Source organism: Amblyomma maculatum, chromosome 1 (assembly GCF_055883805.1).
Source record: "Amblyomma maculatum isolate TAMU_Amacu chromosome 1, ASM5588380v1, whole genome shotgun sequence".
Lineage (NCBI taxonomy): Eukaryota > Metazoa > Arthropoda > Arachnida > Ixodida > Ixodidae > Amblyomma > Amblyomma maculatum.
The window spans coordinates 347,182,301-347,199,647 of record NC_139344.1 but is presented as its reverse complement, the minus strand read 5'-3'; the positions used below and the strand labels follow the sequence as shown (position 1 = coordinate 347,199,647).

At 44.1% G+C, this 17,347-nt stretch overlaps 1 long non-coding RNA gene across 1 annotated transcript; it reads right to left on the bottom strand.

The window, feature by feature from the left end:
* Nucleotides 1-4,383: 4,383 nt before the first annotated feature.
* On the bottom strand, nt 4,384-10,219 carry LOC146207686 (uncharacterized). The gene is made up of 3 exons (XR_014704100.1): nt 10,060-10,219; nt 6,628-6,937; nt 4,384-4,717 (listed from the first exon to the last, which is right to left on the bottom strand). It is a non-coding gene; the product is annotated as an uncharacterized LOC146207686 (long non-coding RNA).
* Nucleotides 10,220-17,347: the final 7,128 nt, after the last annotated feature.

The window sequence follows — 17,347 nt, the reverse complement described above, 5'->3', positions numbered from 1 at the left end:
CATTTATAGCATCGCCAGCAAAACGTAATATCTCCCTCTCCGCGCCCAATAGCATTTTTGATCATTAATTTGTTCGTTATTGCATTAATTATTTAATTATTATTTCATTCATTCATTAAGAGATGCTGGATCATGGCGGTATGGCAGTGATGGGCTAAGCATAAAGTACTGGGCTTCCTACCCTGTGCCATTATACTGCATCCAGCTCGTCGAACACCGGATTAAGTGTGCTCCGGGCACCCCGGTTCATGTGCCCAAACTCACAGCAGGCTAGAATAAATTGCATTAAAGGGGAGGTCGTTCGCTCGCTTTTGCTGTGTTTATACCTCATCCATCTACGACTAAAAGCCAAAGCCACATTTTCGTATAGCGCTGCTGACGGAGACTGTCATATATATTAACTAACATATATCAAGTTTGTTTAGCATTGGGTTTATTAAATATATTCACCAATATATGACTCCTTTTGTCAATTACTCTGTTCCTTCATAGCCGATTTAAAGAATAAGCAGAGATATTCACTGATGCTCAGGCTATAGTGAGATTGCAGCATGTCTAATGCGAGTACCATCAAAATATTTGTTCAACTGTTAATTCATGCCCACCCGAGTCCTGGCTATTTGTATTTGTGCAGTGTATTAGACATTACATCATTTTGAGCTTACACTCTTATGGCAACGAAATCATCTTCATGTAAGTATGTTGTCCAATATTTCGGACACCTCTTAGCGCCAACTATGCAGATTTAGTGAAATTGCTTGGTTGGAAGTTTCGCCAAAGATAGCGGGAAGACGATACGCAGAATTATGGCATTCAGCAGTCGGCGGTGATGCACCTTTCGGAGCGACAAGAAACCTTTTTGGTATTCAAACCTGACTTCAGAGCATAACATTACTTCCATGGTAAACTTTATAAGCCGAACGCGCCAGAATCAAAATTTAATTTGCAGGCAAGCTTACGACTTTCTTCGTGTAAAAAAGCATATAAAAGAGAAAAAGGTGAAGCCTGAGTTGTCAGTGCTTGCCAGCTCGGCGATATGATTTGGTCTCGGGGCTTAACAAAGCATGACAACGCCGTGACAACTGCCAATTACTGCGTGGCCGTAAGGTTTCTGTCGCAAAGCCGGCGCCTGATTTTAAGGCGAAAGCCTAACTTCGCGCATGGTGAAAATCTTGCGGGTGCGAAATCGGTCCGTGTGATTGCGCAGGATATCCATAGGGTTTTGTCTAACTTCTAAGAACAAAATCATCCTCCATAGGAATGGAAGTCCTACACCCCCGATCACCACCCGAGCGCGTTAATCAACTACGCCACGCCAGGAGCGTGAAAAGTATATCTTAGTTCTTTTCTAGCGCGCTTGCCGTCTTCATGGCAACGTAAGGGCTCAACGACGACGCCTTCACCCCGGTCTCTAGAGGGGAGCGTGGCTCACGCCATCTGCCACCAGCTATGAAGAGCAAGTGCCGCCACGAGCGCACGCCATTGCCGTGGAGGGGAGCTACGCACCTCGAATCCAGTACAAAAAAGCCGCTGTCCTACACTCTTTGTGCTCGGCGCACTTCTGTGAAATAAATACTACAGTAGCACCAGAGCCTTATCGCTCTTAAGAGGTCTTAAGGGCATCAAGAATATTGTTCCTGAAAGCGGGGACTTCTTTAAATCTATTTCTCATTAAAATTGACACCTTGCTTGACGGGGGATTAACATTTGAACCTATAAGCACAAATATCTGGCCCATTTCTGAAGCATATATGTATAATATCGTATACAACATGGGGGCACGTATAATGTGCATTAGCCTGCCGTCGTTAACTGTTGTTTCGCAAAAGCTTACATTTGTTATTCAATGACGCCTCATGATGATTGTGCACTAGTTATTGTACCCGCCTTGCTTTCATTCTAGCTTTGTCTTCCGTCCAACAATAAATAATTTGGTTGATCTTTAGAGCCGGTCCCTATTCTTTAGTGTCCGTACACCCCGCCGCAATATTTACTGAGACGTTAACCACCAATGACCAAGAGTATTGTCCGACCTTGTTTGTACCGTTTCTCTGCTTGGCTAAGCTGCTTCGTGAGGTGACAACCACGATGCCTCGTACGGGTAATTCAAACTTAGTCCGCTATAGCAGCTTCATCGCGCGAGCTTCCGCGAGAGGTCTTTCAAGTTCCCCAGCCAAGATAGAAAATGATAGAGCGTCTGACTGAACAATACCCATACTTCTTGCAGGGCTTTCACACTAAACAAAAAGCACCGAAGCGAATTGGAACCGCCATATGACGCGGCAGCTCGTAGATGGCGCCACATGTACAGCTTGAAACTACAGAACCCCACGCCCGTAGCCGCGAAAACTTTGTGTGAGGTAAAAATTCTCTAAAAGAGTAAAATACTAAAATCAGACAAGTAAGATAGAAAATTTCCATACTTTCGCACTATAACCGGTTTGATAACGATAACCACTTTCAAGGTTTTTTCGCCTGCATGAATCAAACAGCCCGCATCACCCTGGTTCTTCGTTCACACTGCGTTAGAAGCGTATAGACCATTTATTGCTGCAGGCCTCATTAGCTTGTCTGGTTCTTGCTTCCCTTGATTTTACATCTTAAGAAGGCACTGTTCATGGGTAAAGTTTGTACTATGAATGCCAACTGGTTCACATTATCTCAAACTTGAGCTGTAAAAGCATAAAAAATGCCACTAGGAAAGCAGATATCGTAAAAGGTAACGTTTTTCCCGCGAAGAAATTACTGACCTCCCAGCAAATTTTTGACCATCTCTTCGACTTTTCAACACCCATCTTCACTTCTAAATGATATCTGCTGTTGTTGTTCTCGACAATTAGATGCCGAGTTTGAATCGCACTGCGAGAAATAATGCTTCGCATTTGTATTTCAAATTTTGAAGCCATTAAAACGCGCCTTTCTGTTAGAAAGCTTAGATAAAGTGTGAAGTACCTAATTGTAAATTTCTTATTGAAAACTGTAATCTGAAAGAGTTGTCGGGAGTGCCACGTTAAGTATGTGCTCATTGACAATGTGGCTTTTTGTAGGGTTGCTGAGCGCATACAATAGTGGATGTGGTATAACAAATTTCATAATCGCTGCATTTCCACATCATTAATAATTTTCATCGCTATTAAACAACCTTGCCACAAGTTTATTTCCCCCTGAAGTTTTCATAGCTTTTTTGGCGCTGTCTTTGCGAGCGGAAGTTCACCAAACCCCATAATTCTTTCCTCGTGCCAAATTTGTGCAGTGGCAGATATTCTAACCACAGGAATTTCTTTATTCCTGGGACGATAGGGCCACTATATTGATCGGTTAGCGATCCCAATGTTCTTTTACGTGGCAGCTATCTCGTAGGGTTTCTGCTTAGGAAGAAGGAACATAATGGGGTACCAGTGAATGACTATTTATGCTTCACCCATTTACATTTAAAGTCACACACTGGCAGGATTCCAACGAGTGGCAGGTCGTAGACAGAAGTAAACAGCCATGCCTACATGTGAAACCTATAAAGACACGTTCATTCTCGATTATGACGGGTCCCTCTTCTATATTTAAATGCTTCCATGTCACCCACGACATACGTGCGTCTCTCAAGTTTGATATTGGTCGTACAAGAAGCAAACGCTCGCGCATATGTTTCGTGCAGACCTAGCTGTGTCTCATTTTACATAGCCCAACAATTATTCTTATCTCAAAGTCACAAAATAAGTCCTGATCTGAAAACAACAACAAAAGAAAGCTTGAATGCAACGTCGAACAGACCTGTGTCATGTTTTAAACACGACTACATTTACTGCAGCCATCTTCCTCTTGATGCCAACACTTCATTCAGCTTTGATGGACGGTTCTACTCGAATAACATCGATACCGAACGGGCAGTCATGCGCGTCTAGAAGGCCGCTTTTTATAAACCCAGTACATTTATTTTTCTGAAGATGCCCAGTCTTCATAACTGCATATATGACCTTTTACATGTTGTTAATTGGCGCGGTGGACAGTATTTGCTTTCTATCGTGAATGTTCTTGTTGCTAAGAAATGTACTGCAGATCACGGCCGTTGTCGACGTTGATATGAATTTGTACCCCCTGCAAAAGAACAAAACTTCCCGAAGCCCATGGGTCTGTCATATGCATCACAACAAGCTTAAAGCATATGATATTAAATTAATGTAAGCACGTTAAAATACCGGGAAGCCATTTCTGAATCCTCTGCTGCGCCCACTCCTCAAGAACCCACGACGGCTGCAGCGCTGATTTAACTAGGAAAATTCCTCTTTTCCAAGGTAAATTGTTACGAGGCGATTATATTCAAAATTCGATTGCGTAGAAAATACGCCGCTTTCAGGTGAGAGATTGCACGTGAAAGGTTCAACGTCATGAAGAATGTAACATAAAATTTATTTTATATCTTTGAGTAAAGCGGTTTCAGAGTTGCCCTCTCACAAAGGGTAGAAGCGCTATAGCTATTTTGCTAATACCATGCATGTTTCTACCTCCCAGATGGAGTTTATTATATCAAATTCAGGCCAGGTCTGAAGCCGTGTACATTGTCAGTCGTGTTTTTGCGATGATATCGATGCATGTCTTTGTCATTGCATTTCTACGGAATGTAGACGCATAAAAGATGGGTAAGAGATCCTGCTTGCAGATCCAAGGCGCATCTACACTCTCCATGGCCGCAGTTCTCTCCTGCAGTTTGTCCAGGTCTGCACTGAGAGAATAAAAAAAGAGGATGATTGGTTGGTAGGGGGCAGTGCAAGAGACCACAAAAAGATTGCATTTTGCTGTATAGTTTTCATATATAATAACCCTTGGTAACAGCGCCCAAAAGCATAAGAACAACGTAACGAATAATATTTTATGTTAGCTCTTGTTAGGCTGATTATATAATATTTGTTTATGTTTTTCATATTGAGTCGATTTTTATAACTACACGTTATTCTTTAATTTCCTTTATGCTCTTTAGCTTCTTCGCCCTTAAGCCGCCTGATTTTCGACGTACGTCGGTCTGTGTCGTCCCTTTGACGTTTGTTATCGATAATCTTGAATTCAATTGCCTTTTTTTTAAAAACCTTGTAACGCCCATGCAATCCATGACAAAACAATCCGTGCCTTCCGTCTTGTCATTTTTCTTCAATGCATAACATTGAGATTCTTGCATTTCATTGTTAAACATTTCATCTTTTGTTCGCGAGCTTTATTTCGTGGCATCCGTTTTCTATGATACATCGTTGGTGCCCGGAGCTCAGGTCTATGCACGTTTTTTTTTTTTTTTTTTTTTTTTTTACTAATAAACAGAGGTCTCCTTTACACAAAAACCACCCGAAAATAAAAAAAAAAGGTTTCTGCTTTGGGAAGCACCCGGATATCGCGCGCCGCCCGGCGAAGGAAATAAAGACGGCGCCTGGTCGTAGCTCGTGCTGCCTCTGGAGACAGTCTTGTTCTGGTGCCAATCAACAGCAGTCTTGTTCCTTCGCCCCTGAGGCGTTAAACTTTCAATATCAAAGTTTAGGTGTTTATGCGTCCTTATATTGGACTCTGATCGTAAGGGCCTGTGAAATAAAGGTAGCACTTATAGCCAGCTCACGGAAATCATTCCCTACGTTGAAGAGAAGTAAGAACTTTAGTTCAACAAACTTGACTGACAAAAGTGGACTGAACGAGATTCCTATTTTTGGTAGAGAATGCATCTCCATTTTCCCTTATCATTTAGGGTCCACAGATGAGCCGCCATTTTACCTGCGGTGTAAGAAAGAAAATTTATGGATTGATTGACAAAGTTTCTGACGTAGTCTTTGGTTTGCATCTTGAGACATCTCTTTAAAGAAAGAAACGGTGATGAAGGGCTAGAACCAAACCTCTGGCATTTCGGCCGCAAGTCAACAAGTCCCGTTACTAATTCACATTCGTTCACCTGGTAAGAAAAGCATCATATGATGGCAACAAAGTTGCTGATGTTTACTAGAGGGTGTGTTAGGTATTCTAGGCGTCCCCGGGGATACTTTAACATTCTCGCTCCATACACAAAGGAAAGGAAAAAGACGCCACCGAGCACCGCGTGACACCTGCCGGCATCATAACTCATTGTAGGTTTTAGCGTTTCCTCTCTTTTTTCCCCACCTAATTCTCAGCCTTTTTAACACTCCCTCCTTTCTCTTCCGCTCCTGCATTCACGCATCCTCTTTTTTTTTTTTTTTTTTTTTTTTTACATATAGTTGGAAACAACCAGCCCTGCGTGACCTTTGCGGAAGGAGTCGAACCTGCCCCGAAACGCCCCTTTTTCTCTAAAATGAAAAAGTGACGGTTGGAGAATTTTCGAGTTGATTAAGATTCAAATACAATATACGGTACTTCTAATAGTTCTCCAAATTGCTTGTCGTTTTATTGTTTGTTATCTTACCTGTGCTGCACATGTCACTGAAGAAAGTGCCTCTCTTCCTAGAGCTACAACCCTTATAGCGCCTAATATATGTTATTTCACTTTGAAAAATACCAAATCCGCTTCAATAATTTCTCCTGGGCGTCATTTTGGAATCGTTGCTTCTGCAGGGTAACTCGCACCGAGAGAAACCTTGTGAGTGCATCACCAATTTACATAAAATAATATTTAAATATATTTACCATTGCAGGGCAAGTCTTTGATGCTGCGGGGCTCCAACGTTTAGGGCGTTGCAGCCAGGCATTCCCTAAAGCTCCAGCTGCGGGGCCTGGTGGAGGTAAATGCCAGGGATGAAGAGACTGCTCTTGGGACATTTCAGGGGATTTAGGTCTCGATCCTGGGGCGGTTTTAGATATGCTGCTTATAGCGAGATAAAACGGCCTGAATGGGGGGTTGTTAGGCTGCTCTCCAGGAGGAAATCGAGGCATAGGACCAGAATAAAGGCCGGGCCTCTGATTTGGAAGATTGGCATGCTTCTGAGAAATTACAGACCTGAAAAAAGGAGACAACATATTCCAGTTGTTGAGAGTAGGAAGAAAAATGCACTCTTAGACTACAAAATGTATATGGCTTTAGAAAAAAAATGATGGTTTAGAAGATATCTCTTTATTCAGTATAATGATCAGTTCCCATTTCATAAGACTTGTACAGCCCGTAACCGGCCGCTATGCCCAATGACAACAGGAAGCTGCTTTCTTGAGGAAATAAAGATTTATGAATACACAGTGACAAATTGTCGTATTTTAAGTTTGCCAGAGCACTGTAGTCATTGAATGTATGATAAAGGTACAGCATACAGGTACAGCGGTACAGGTACAGCCGGCAGTGGCATAGCGCGTGTGCAGCCCTCGTGCTAGGTCAGCCATCTTTCACCCTGTTACCATGTTGTGCCGTCTTCTTGCTTGTCGCCACGCAACATTTTGGTTGGAGGTGCGGTGAGTGTCATCCCCATCCTCACTTTGTAGCGTCGGCGCCATCCGTACGCTGGGATCATCGGCCGAGAGCCCCTAGATATCGCCAGGCTGCTTCGCCCCAGCCCTTCCTGCTCAGACCCTACCTGCCGCAACTACCGCCGCTCCGCCTCCAGCCTGGATCTGAAGACAAGGCGCAGAGACGAACTGACCAGAGACGAGATCAGAGCGACGACCCAAACGATGCGAAGGGACCGAAAGACAGGAACACGCCACCCCCGTCCAGCCGCCCGACGTGACCTCGAGCCATCGGTTCCATGGATGCTTTGGTGCCGTATGGTTGAAGAGCTTCAAGAAAGGCGGATCACCTATGCGTCATTGTCGTCATCGTCGTCGTGGTGGCAAGCAAACCATTCTCTTCTACCTTTTACACATCCTCACCATCACGTCAAAACCGTTTTAATGAACCGATCGGGGCAATCGCTATATATATATATATATATATCAAAGACTAGGTATACACACATTTCAAACAATATAAAAAACAATTTTCGAGACATCGGAAAGAATAAGATTGCTTACCTGTTTATCAGAGATGTTCGTGAAGCAATTTCAACCTGTCGCTATGCCACGAAAATCTCACGCGATAGCTTAAATGTCCTCGTTTCGAAGCAAACTCAATGTCTGTGTTGTGAGCGAAAAATCACGGACATGAGGCTGGTATGTAGCAGCTGGCAACTGACATACCGAGCTCTGATCCTTCAATGGTTTGTCCGACATACCGAGACGACTTGAGACTAGAAAGTTAGGAGTAGCTGCCAATTCGGGTTCCTCATTTGGTGTTGGAAAGGGGAATAAGAATCAAACCTTCCAGTGCTCTTGAATGCCATGTCAGGCAAGATACTCCAGCAGGCTACGCAGACATGTTCATACTGCTTTATTTGTCGGGTGGCAGACTACGCCATCGAGGGATACCCTTAAAAGCGGAGCTTAAGCGTCCCCTATAATAAAATTAGATACACCTAAAGTTTTCGACGCTTCTTCGCTGAGTGTTTCTGGTCTCGAAACTCTGCCAAAGAAAATGCCAAGGAATAAGCTCAGCTTCAATGATTTCCACATGAAAGATGCACACCAGAAAAGAATGCTTCCCGTAGAAACTTTATCCATAAAATATTTTGAAATAATCACAGTTTTAGACACTCTTGTAGCGAAAAGGTGGCCTTGTTTTCTTCCTGATTGGTTCTTCTATTGCTGCGAAAGTACGTCTACGCCAGCCGCAAAATCTCCTCAGCGAAGCGAAGGGGCAGCTGCGGTGATCCACAAAGCGGCGGCACGTCATGTGGTTAGCCATATGGTTAATGGCGGGATCAGATGAGCGGCGACGGCCAGTGTAGCTTTGACAGCAACGTGGAATGACGTTGTTGTTGTTGTGGCTGTAGGAAGAAGGAAGAGAAAATGCGCGGGCCTGCTACTGGCTCTGTAGCTGAACCACCTCCGCTGCCTTGTGCAGACAGAAGACAAAATAGAGAAGAAATAAAAGGAAGAGGGAGAGAAAGATGCGCGCCGCAACAACAGCCGTCGTCCACCACCGAAGCGGTGGCGGGTGAAATGAGGGCCTACAACAGATAAAAGTTCGGTGGCAGGCTAGCCCCCGCCGCAAGTGGCGGTGACCCACCTGCCCCAGCCCCATCAGGGGAGTAGTAGTTCCAGCCTCGTAGGAGATCGTTCCTCCGGTTTAAAGGTCAAGTGACACCTTTTGAGAGCTTCAAAGTTGAGGCTCGTAGCATAGGAGCTTCGTTGTTAGGATGTGATGGAACAGAGGCAAAAATTAAAGGAAAAGTCATTAAGCGAGCAGCAAAGTACATGCACGCGAAAATCTATTCCGCAGAGCAGATGCATTAACTCAATAACCTCCAAACTTGAAGGCTGAGCATATCTGTTCCACAAAATTCATCCTAGTCCAGTTTGGCTAAGAAAAAATCGGATTAACTTTGCTTTGCGTCCTGCCTGCGGTGCGTTCTGAAGCAAGACATTGATTAGCATGTTTTACTATAATGTGAGTGGATAACAAGTATTAGACTTAATATACTGATGTATTTACATTTATATTCTCTCGAACCTCTCAAAACTGCGAGTGCTAACCCTCATATCCCCGGTCAGTGCAAGCACACTATTACTGAGAGTTTATATATATATATTAAGTATGGGATGATTCGCACGGCACAGAATGCGCATATGATAGTTTTTGAAATACTATCTCGTATCACTCATCATCCTACTATCTTCGTGTAACATTGTTGAAATTCGCTTTTGCCGACACTCTGCGTTGCTGGGAACACAAGAGGCGCTCACGTGTCCACTCGTTTGTATCGTTACCTCGCAAAACGTTCATATAAAACTTTTTCTGAACTTGGTTTTGCCGCATCTGTGTGATAACGCGTAGTGTTAATGTGTCGGTTAATCATCATATTATAGTATACGCACATTAAGCACTGACATTGCTGGAACCTGCAGTCTTGTTTTGACTTTGTGGCATACGACAGACTTCTTTCGTCATTATGTTTTTCATGCGAAAGCCTCCTTTTCTAACTCCATACGCGAGCAAAAGGTCCAAACATGCTTTCTACATACAAGTAATATTTCCCTGTACGGAAATGATAGATGTTTCGGTATTCGTAGTCAGGAATAAAAGTTCATGCTTACAGCGATGTTGGCACCCAAGCAAGAAGACAAGCGCACTGAAGCACAGACATCATGCCACAGACTTCCATGTTGGCCAAATTGTTCACCAAAGAAATTAATGACGACGATTACTACAAATGTATGCAACTGTGCGCCCGTCATGCATTTGGCAATCCGTAATAAGTCATTTTAATAGGCTCTCCTGCAGCCTCTTTATACCCGCCGTTGTCAAACGCCACGTCGGAACAAAAATCTCTTCGAAATGCCGAAGCATGCCCACATGAATGCAACTGAATCCGGGTGTCCAGAAACCTCAAAATGGCAACTTATTGATAGCAAGTACCAAATCATTGACATGACTTGACATGAGAAAACAAATTTAATACCTCTGCATTTTCTTGGCTAATTGTTAGAATTTCTAGAAGAGGATAATAGAAAATCGACAGAATATAAGCGAATACAAAGGATGCACTGTCGTATCTTTTTTCGCGAATCTAAAAAAACTAGCGAGAGCCTGCTTCGCCGCTGATAGCGACAAAGATGATACCTATGTTGGCTGCCGATGCGCTTCAATGTCTGCCTCGTACAGCTTCCTGAATATCAAATAAAGGGTTTCTTTTGTATTCACTTTCTTTCTAACGGTGATAAAAGGCGCTTCAAAAGAGAAATGTATATATACATATATATACATATATATGCTCTGGAACCACAATATGCATTTGCCGACTTTAGCGCTTATCCTCATCGTCCGTTGTCGTTTACTGCGCTATTCTGTGTGACGATAAAAGTCAGCCGCAGCCAGGTACAGGCCAGCGCAAAAGCTGACGTTGATCAAGGTGCGTCGTTGAAGATACGCAGTCCATTGCTGTCATAAATTCATTATAAAAAATAAATCGACGGAGGACCGGAGCTTCTTCGTCCACTGGTTGAAATAAATGTTCTACTTTCTCTGCCTGTCTCTCTTTCTTTGTGGATTTCAGTAAAATGTGCACAACTAAATATTTTTAGATGAGTAACTATGGCGGCGCTCTAACTGGTGTAGAAGCCACAAATATATAAGCATATTTGAGGTTTCATCAGATGTTTATATGCAATTGATTTCTTTTTTATATTTGTCGTCCCAAAACATAGTTCCACGCTTTAATTCCATTCCTTAGTTGAGGTAGCTGGCGCTTCTTGTGGACTAAAGTTTATCCCCACTTTGGCGACCCATGCCTGTCGCGCGGCAGTTTACAAAATGAGCTTGTCTTGGTTTAAATACTGATACGGCACTTTCTCGTTCACGGCTTCGAACTCCCATTTGTAATTAAGCACCCAGCTGCAGTTATTATATAGCTGATGAGTGGGTTTTAGTTCATTAGTTGGATAATTACAGGAGATTGGCAATATGCGCTGTCCGCCGCGGTAGAGGGTTTGTTCCTACCAACGTTGCTTTCCCATCTTTGAACCGACTACATATTTAGATTAGTCTACCTTGAAACACCCTGCATTTATCGAGACATCTTAATACGTAGTGGCTGGCTGGTTTGTTCTTCATCTCTTCAAACATGACGCATAAATGAATGATAAATGTTCATATACCTGCAACATATATTCTCAAACATCTCGCTGAACGAGAATTCTATTTTACATGTTATTGTAATGTTATTAAATGCAAAATTTCAAATTTGTATTCAATACCATGAAATTGTGAGCACGTGCGTTTTTTCCGAGGGGGGAATTCATTTTTGCTATGCACTCTGTGCACTATATCTTTTTTCCATGTATTATAAAATAATAGTTGCATTGAAGGCGCATTAGTCCGTCTTTGATGTTGTGGCAGGACAGAGGGAATGGGTCCCATTTGTTGACTTTTTTTGTTTATATTTGTGGCGTCCCTTTCCTTCACTGCTTGCTTAATGAGCAATCGGTACCTTTATTATACCGCTCACACCCATTATCATAAAGTGGTAAGCTACCCAATTATGTGAAATACTACCCGACATAGATACATCACCCCGCTTTAACTAAGCCATACCAGCATTCCTGTGTGGCATATTGGTCCAATATGTCTTACTCATGATTGCACGGTACTGGCAGGCTGGATTCAGATCTCACCCTCCCGTTTCGTTGACAAAGACTTATCTGGGAGCGCCTGGTAACTGAACGAAGACACGCGGTCTCGTGAGTCTCACAACTCACCGACCTGTCAGTGCACTGCCTTGTGACCGGCCAAAACCAGCCCGCCGTTTACCATATGCCTTGATTTTTCGCACGTAACACCAAATCCGAAGTTGGCAGCGCGGATGCGGGACTTTCTGGTTACGGGGCAATTAATGCTGTTGCATTCATATAGCATTTTATTGTAAAACTGCCAAGGCGTAAAAATAATATAATTAAATGTGAGAGAAAGCACACACTGAACCAGACTTTATTGCAGCTAAAAACCAATTGAGAAACGAAGAAAACAGGCAGACGCACGCCCGAGAGAAAATTCAAGTAGACGCAATTAGACAAAAAAATCGCACAGATGACAAGTGGGAAAATTACGCAGAGAGGCTCCGAAATGTTTTATCCAGCAATATATTGCCACCTAGCGTTGCCAGGTGGCGCATGACTGAGGTGTGAAAGGAGGACGAAGTTGAAGAGGACGACAAAGTGTCGCTTGCACGTTTGCGTCTGTGCTGCTGTGTTCTTGTGTCTGGGCTACCCCCTGCTATCATTGGTATCCTTAGTCACCGTGTACGTGACAATATCAAATATACTTGCTGTTTCTTTTCTTAATTCCCATGTCTAGTTTTTTTTTTTTTCAGACAAATCAATGAAATATATAGGAACATATCATCGATCATCAATCAAACTTTTTGCAGATGACTGCATTTTGTACCACCCCTCATCGCTCCAGATGTCCACCTCACTATTCAAATGGACGTTCACATCATGAACCAATAGTGTACCAAGTGTACGATGACTTTAAATGTACGTAAGTCTCAAATAATTTCATTCAGCCGTAATTGGCATGATATAGCCCTCCTTAAGCTTAAGAAAATCACAATTATCCGTGCTATAGCGTAAAAATAAATTGGCGTTCATCTTGCAGGAAACCTCAACTAGTCGATGCACATTACCGCCGTTTGCGCGAACTCTTAAAAAAGCGCAAGGATATTGGCGGAAAATTTCACGCTGTTTTCTTCCTAACATCCTCAAATTGGCCTACTTAAGCTTTTGTACGTTCTCAGCGCTCGCAGTGTAAGCATAAAAAAATAAAGTGGGACCTTGGCCTTAAATGATTAGATATAGCTCTTAGAACCTATCTCCTCTTCTTACTTAGATATGTGTACATAGCCGTCCGTCGTCGCCTTCCACTCAGTGTTCCTTAATGAGCTTCCTGGTGGCTACATAATTAACAAAACTTTACATGCATTGGTGGTAGAACTAGGGCATTCAATTCATTCATGCAGTCTCGGTCTATATCACTTCAGAAAAATATTTGTGGCATTATTTAGTTCTAGTTAAGGTCTTCGGTCCCAAAGCATTCCGAAGCGAGTGGCTCCGGAACTTTTGACCACCTGGGGTTCTTTAACGTGTACTGACGTCGAACAACAAACTGGTGCCTTGCTCTTCACCTCCGCAAAAAAGCGGGCAACGCGGCTGGGATTCGAACCCGCATCCTTGAGGACAGCAGTCGAGCGCCGCAACCACTGCACCACCCCGGCTTTTTTTTTTTTTTCTTTATTTCCTGATCGAGGACGTACACAAAAAAGACACATGTGACATCAATAACATGACAAAATAAAAGATCAAGCATTGACTTAAAGCTTCGGCCTTCCTTAGCTGAAGTTGTCGGATTAAAAATCCCTCATATGTGACAACCCTTCAAAACTAACCAACCATTCTGACTCTAGTTTTAACGCTTTCTGTTCATCCACATATGCCCGTATGCTCTCTCTAAAGAGCTGTCTCGCTGAATGTGCATCGACGTCACCATGCTCTACAGCCATTCTGCTTTTCCATATGCTGTGGAGAGCCAGTAGCATCAAAAGATCCAACGGTGTATCATTGTTCGCTTCTACTGGCAAGAATCGAATACCATGTGGGCTTATGGGTAGTTCCTTTTTAAGCGTCCTCTGGAGCACGTCCCATAAAAATACGGCGTCCCAGCATTCGAGAAACACGTGTTCAATCGTCTCCTCTTTCCTGCATATTATGCAGTGGACACCCCTGGGTACAAAAAGCCCTTTCTGTTCCTTCCATTTCTTTACCTCCAATGTTCCAGTGTGCAGCTTAAAAAAGAACGTTTTCATCCCTGCCGGCACCATCAACCTCTTCACTCTTTTAAGAACATTTTTGCCCCCGGTAGACGAGTACACAGCTCTGTACAACGGTTCTGGAAGCACCACATCGCACAAGTCTTTATACAGTTTTTTCCGGTTTACACTCCACAAATAGTCTAAAGTAAACCGCACCATCAAGAACCTGTACGCCAAGACCACTTCCTATAGATACCCGTGGACACCTCCTGACATGCGGTCAGAAGAAACGACAATTCCCGGGAGAGCTTGACCCAGGCGTCGAGTCGAGCGTGGCTAGAAGCCTGGAAATGAGTGAACTGTGCCGCTCGTCCACCCTCCAGACACCCAGCCACATCAACAAGGTTAAACTCATTTACCAATTCTGCGAGAACACAGGTGCTGGCATCACTATGCGGCCTTCTACTCGTTTTATCTGATGCGTAGAGTACACAATTGAAGTCTCCCATTATCACAGTTAGCCTTTCAGAGTTGCAATACTGACGAATACCTTCAAAGAAATCGCGCCTTTCGCCCACGCTGTTCGGTGCATAAACACAAATGATGCGCCATTCGTATGAATACAGCACGAGATCGCAAACAACGAAGCGGCCATACGCACAAGTCGTGACAGCTTGAATTGTGACACCAAGGCACTGACGCACAAACAGCACACAACCAGCCGCTGCTCCAACTGCATGACTTACAACGGCATTGTATCTTGAAGTAAACAGGCTAACCATTCTCCCGGTTTCTTCTTCACCATCAACTTTAGTTTCCTGAATCGCGATGACGTCTAGCTCCAGCTCGCTAACCAAACGAAACAGTTGATTTTGCTTGCGCCTTGCTGCGAGCCCTCGAACATTAATAGTCGCGAATCTAATGGCTTTGTCTAGACAAATCATTGGTGATGAACGAATACCCGGGAGCATGGTCATACCTTTAGTGATGTCTGTGTGCACTTCTACTGCACCACCCCGGCGGGCTTCCTGCCACTATTGTTTTTATATCCAAGCGCTACATATTACAAGAGAAATATACCATATACAAACTTACATGTGGCTGGCTTACAGATGGTTCCGTTCAACTACCAGGCTGATTTGCTTTGTGCCATCTACATTTTAAGGCAAAAGCCGTTCTAGGCTCATGGATCCCGTGCGCGAGAGTTGAGCGGGAGATGTGCGTGTGATCTGTGCATGGGAACTGTGCGTTGATTTTTAACTTATCAATCATCCTGATGAATTCATCAGAAATTCTGTCTCCATCCGGAATCGGACCACTATTCTTCGGATCCCCAGCCGAGCGCTTTAACCAACGCGCCACGCCTACGATTTTTTTTCCTTTATTGCATGGCAATACTTGACGCCTTATTTACCCAGGTCGCATTCCGCAACCTGTTACACACAGTGACACGAGAATAGAGCTATCACTTTGCCCACACATCAAAATTCCGGGAGACATATACATGCATCGAGTAAAGTTGACCGCAGTCAATAAGTCGCTCCTGCGCAGCATACACCCGCCGCACCATCGAGTTCTCTCAATAGAGACTTCGATGAACATAGTGACTCTACGTGGTGATCTGTCATGCGGCTCTTCCACAGACTAAACAGTCCCATGAACACAAAAAGATCAGATGAAACCTCAGACACTTCTATTGTAGGTGTCACAAAATCGGCGTACATTGTTATTAAGCCAGCTATAGGCGCGAAGGAAACCAGCGCGGCGCCTGCGTCGAACATTGCACCACATTCCAGAAACGTCGTTCTCCGCGCGAGGAGAGACCGTAGCCTTTCACGCATCTACGTCACCCCCGCCTTCTCAATACTCGGCGGCGATGGTGACTAATCCGGCCGGAAGATGCCAGTCTTCTCGAGAAGCTTCGGCCGCGTCTAACCAATGAAGACGCTAGGCTGGGCGGGAGGAAAAGGGAACGCTCAAAGAGCAAAGTTAAGTGTATGTGCGCGCCGGCCTTAGCGCGTCGTAACTGACGCGGCGTGCCCTATTTATTGGGGTCGCGTCGCTTGTGCGAGCCAGCCAGTGTTTGAAGTTTGAAGTGTGTTACGGCGAGTTCGCAAGTGCTACTGCTTGGCTTCCGGGGTCAACCCACTGCTCGGCAAGCCCAATGACCTGTAAGGGTGCGGCGCTCGTCTTACATGGCAGCCACGTCGTTATTGTTATGCATTAAGATCAGCCTAATAGGTTTTTTGTATATTTGGCAGTGGGGTTTTCAGTTTTCATGTTCGCGATCCATTCGTTGCTAATACGGAGTTAAAGACTGTAGGAATATCCTATTGGTTGGGGGAATAGCGTAATAGCAAGGGGCGAGTGCACATGCTCAGAGTGAGTGCAGCACCCCCCTCCTGTCACTGCAGCATTCCGCACGTGAGCTCGTCGCGTCGATATTACACTGGCCCCCTAACCGGTTTGGTCAGCCTATTCTAAAACTCCGTAATAGTGCGCGCCGTCGAGCGGGCTTCACAAAACACATGTTCAATGAAGGAAATAGCTGTCAAATCTCAATTAATGACAGGTTTCCGCGAACCGCACACTACGGATTTGGATGTCCTGAACGAGCAATCTTGAATATGATTCATCATCGGCACAAAAACGACAAACCGACCCATGATAGTACAGTTAACAATGACTCCACTGTAGTGGTGGGAACTTCATACTTTGATTATTATTTCAATTCCGCGGCTGCATGCGTACATAGTGGTTATGGGTGACGAGCTGCTTTGCCTTCACTGTGAAGAAGGATACGGTAGAATAAAGTTGTTCTCCCGGCGGTGGAGAGCCACTCCACGACCGAGGCTTTATATACGAAGTTGAATTACAAAACCATAGCAAATACGCACATTATGTCTGCGCTGTGCACTGTTAAAGAAAATAAAGTGCCCCGCGTGGTCGACATAATCCTGAAATCGTATGTCGCAAGCGCACCATAGGACACATATTCTGAGATTTGATCGTAAATGTGGCAAGCTCTTCACTGGTGTCATCGGGAGAAAATCTACATAGCCAAAGAAAGTTAAGGGCAC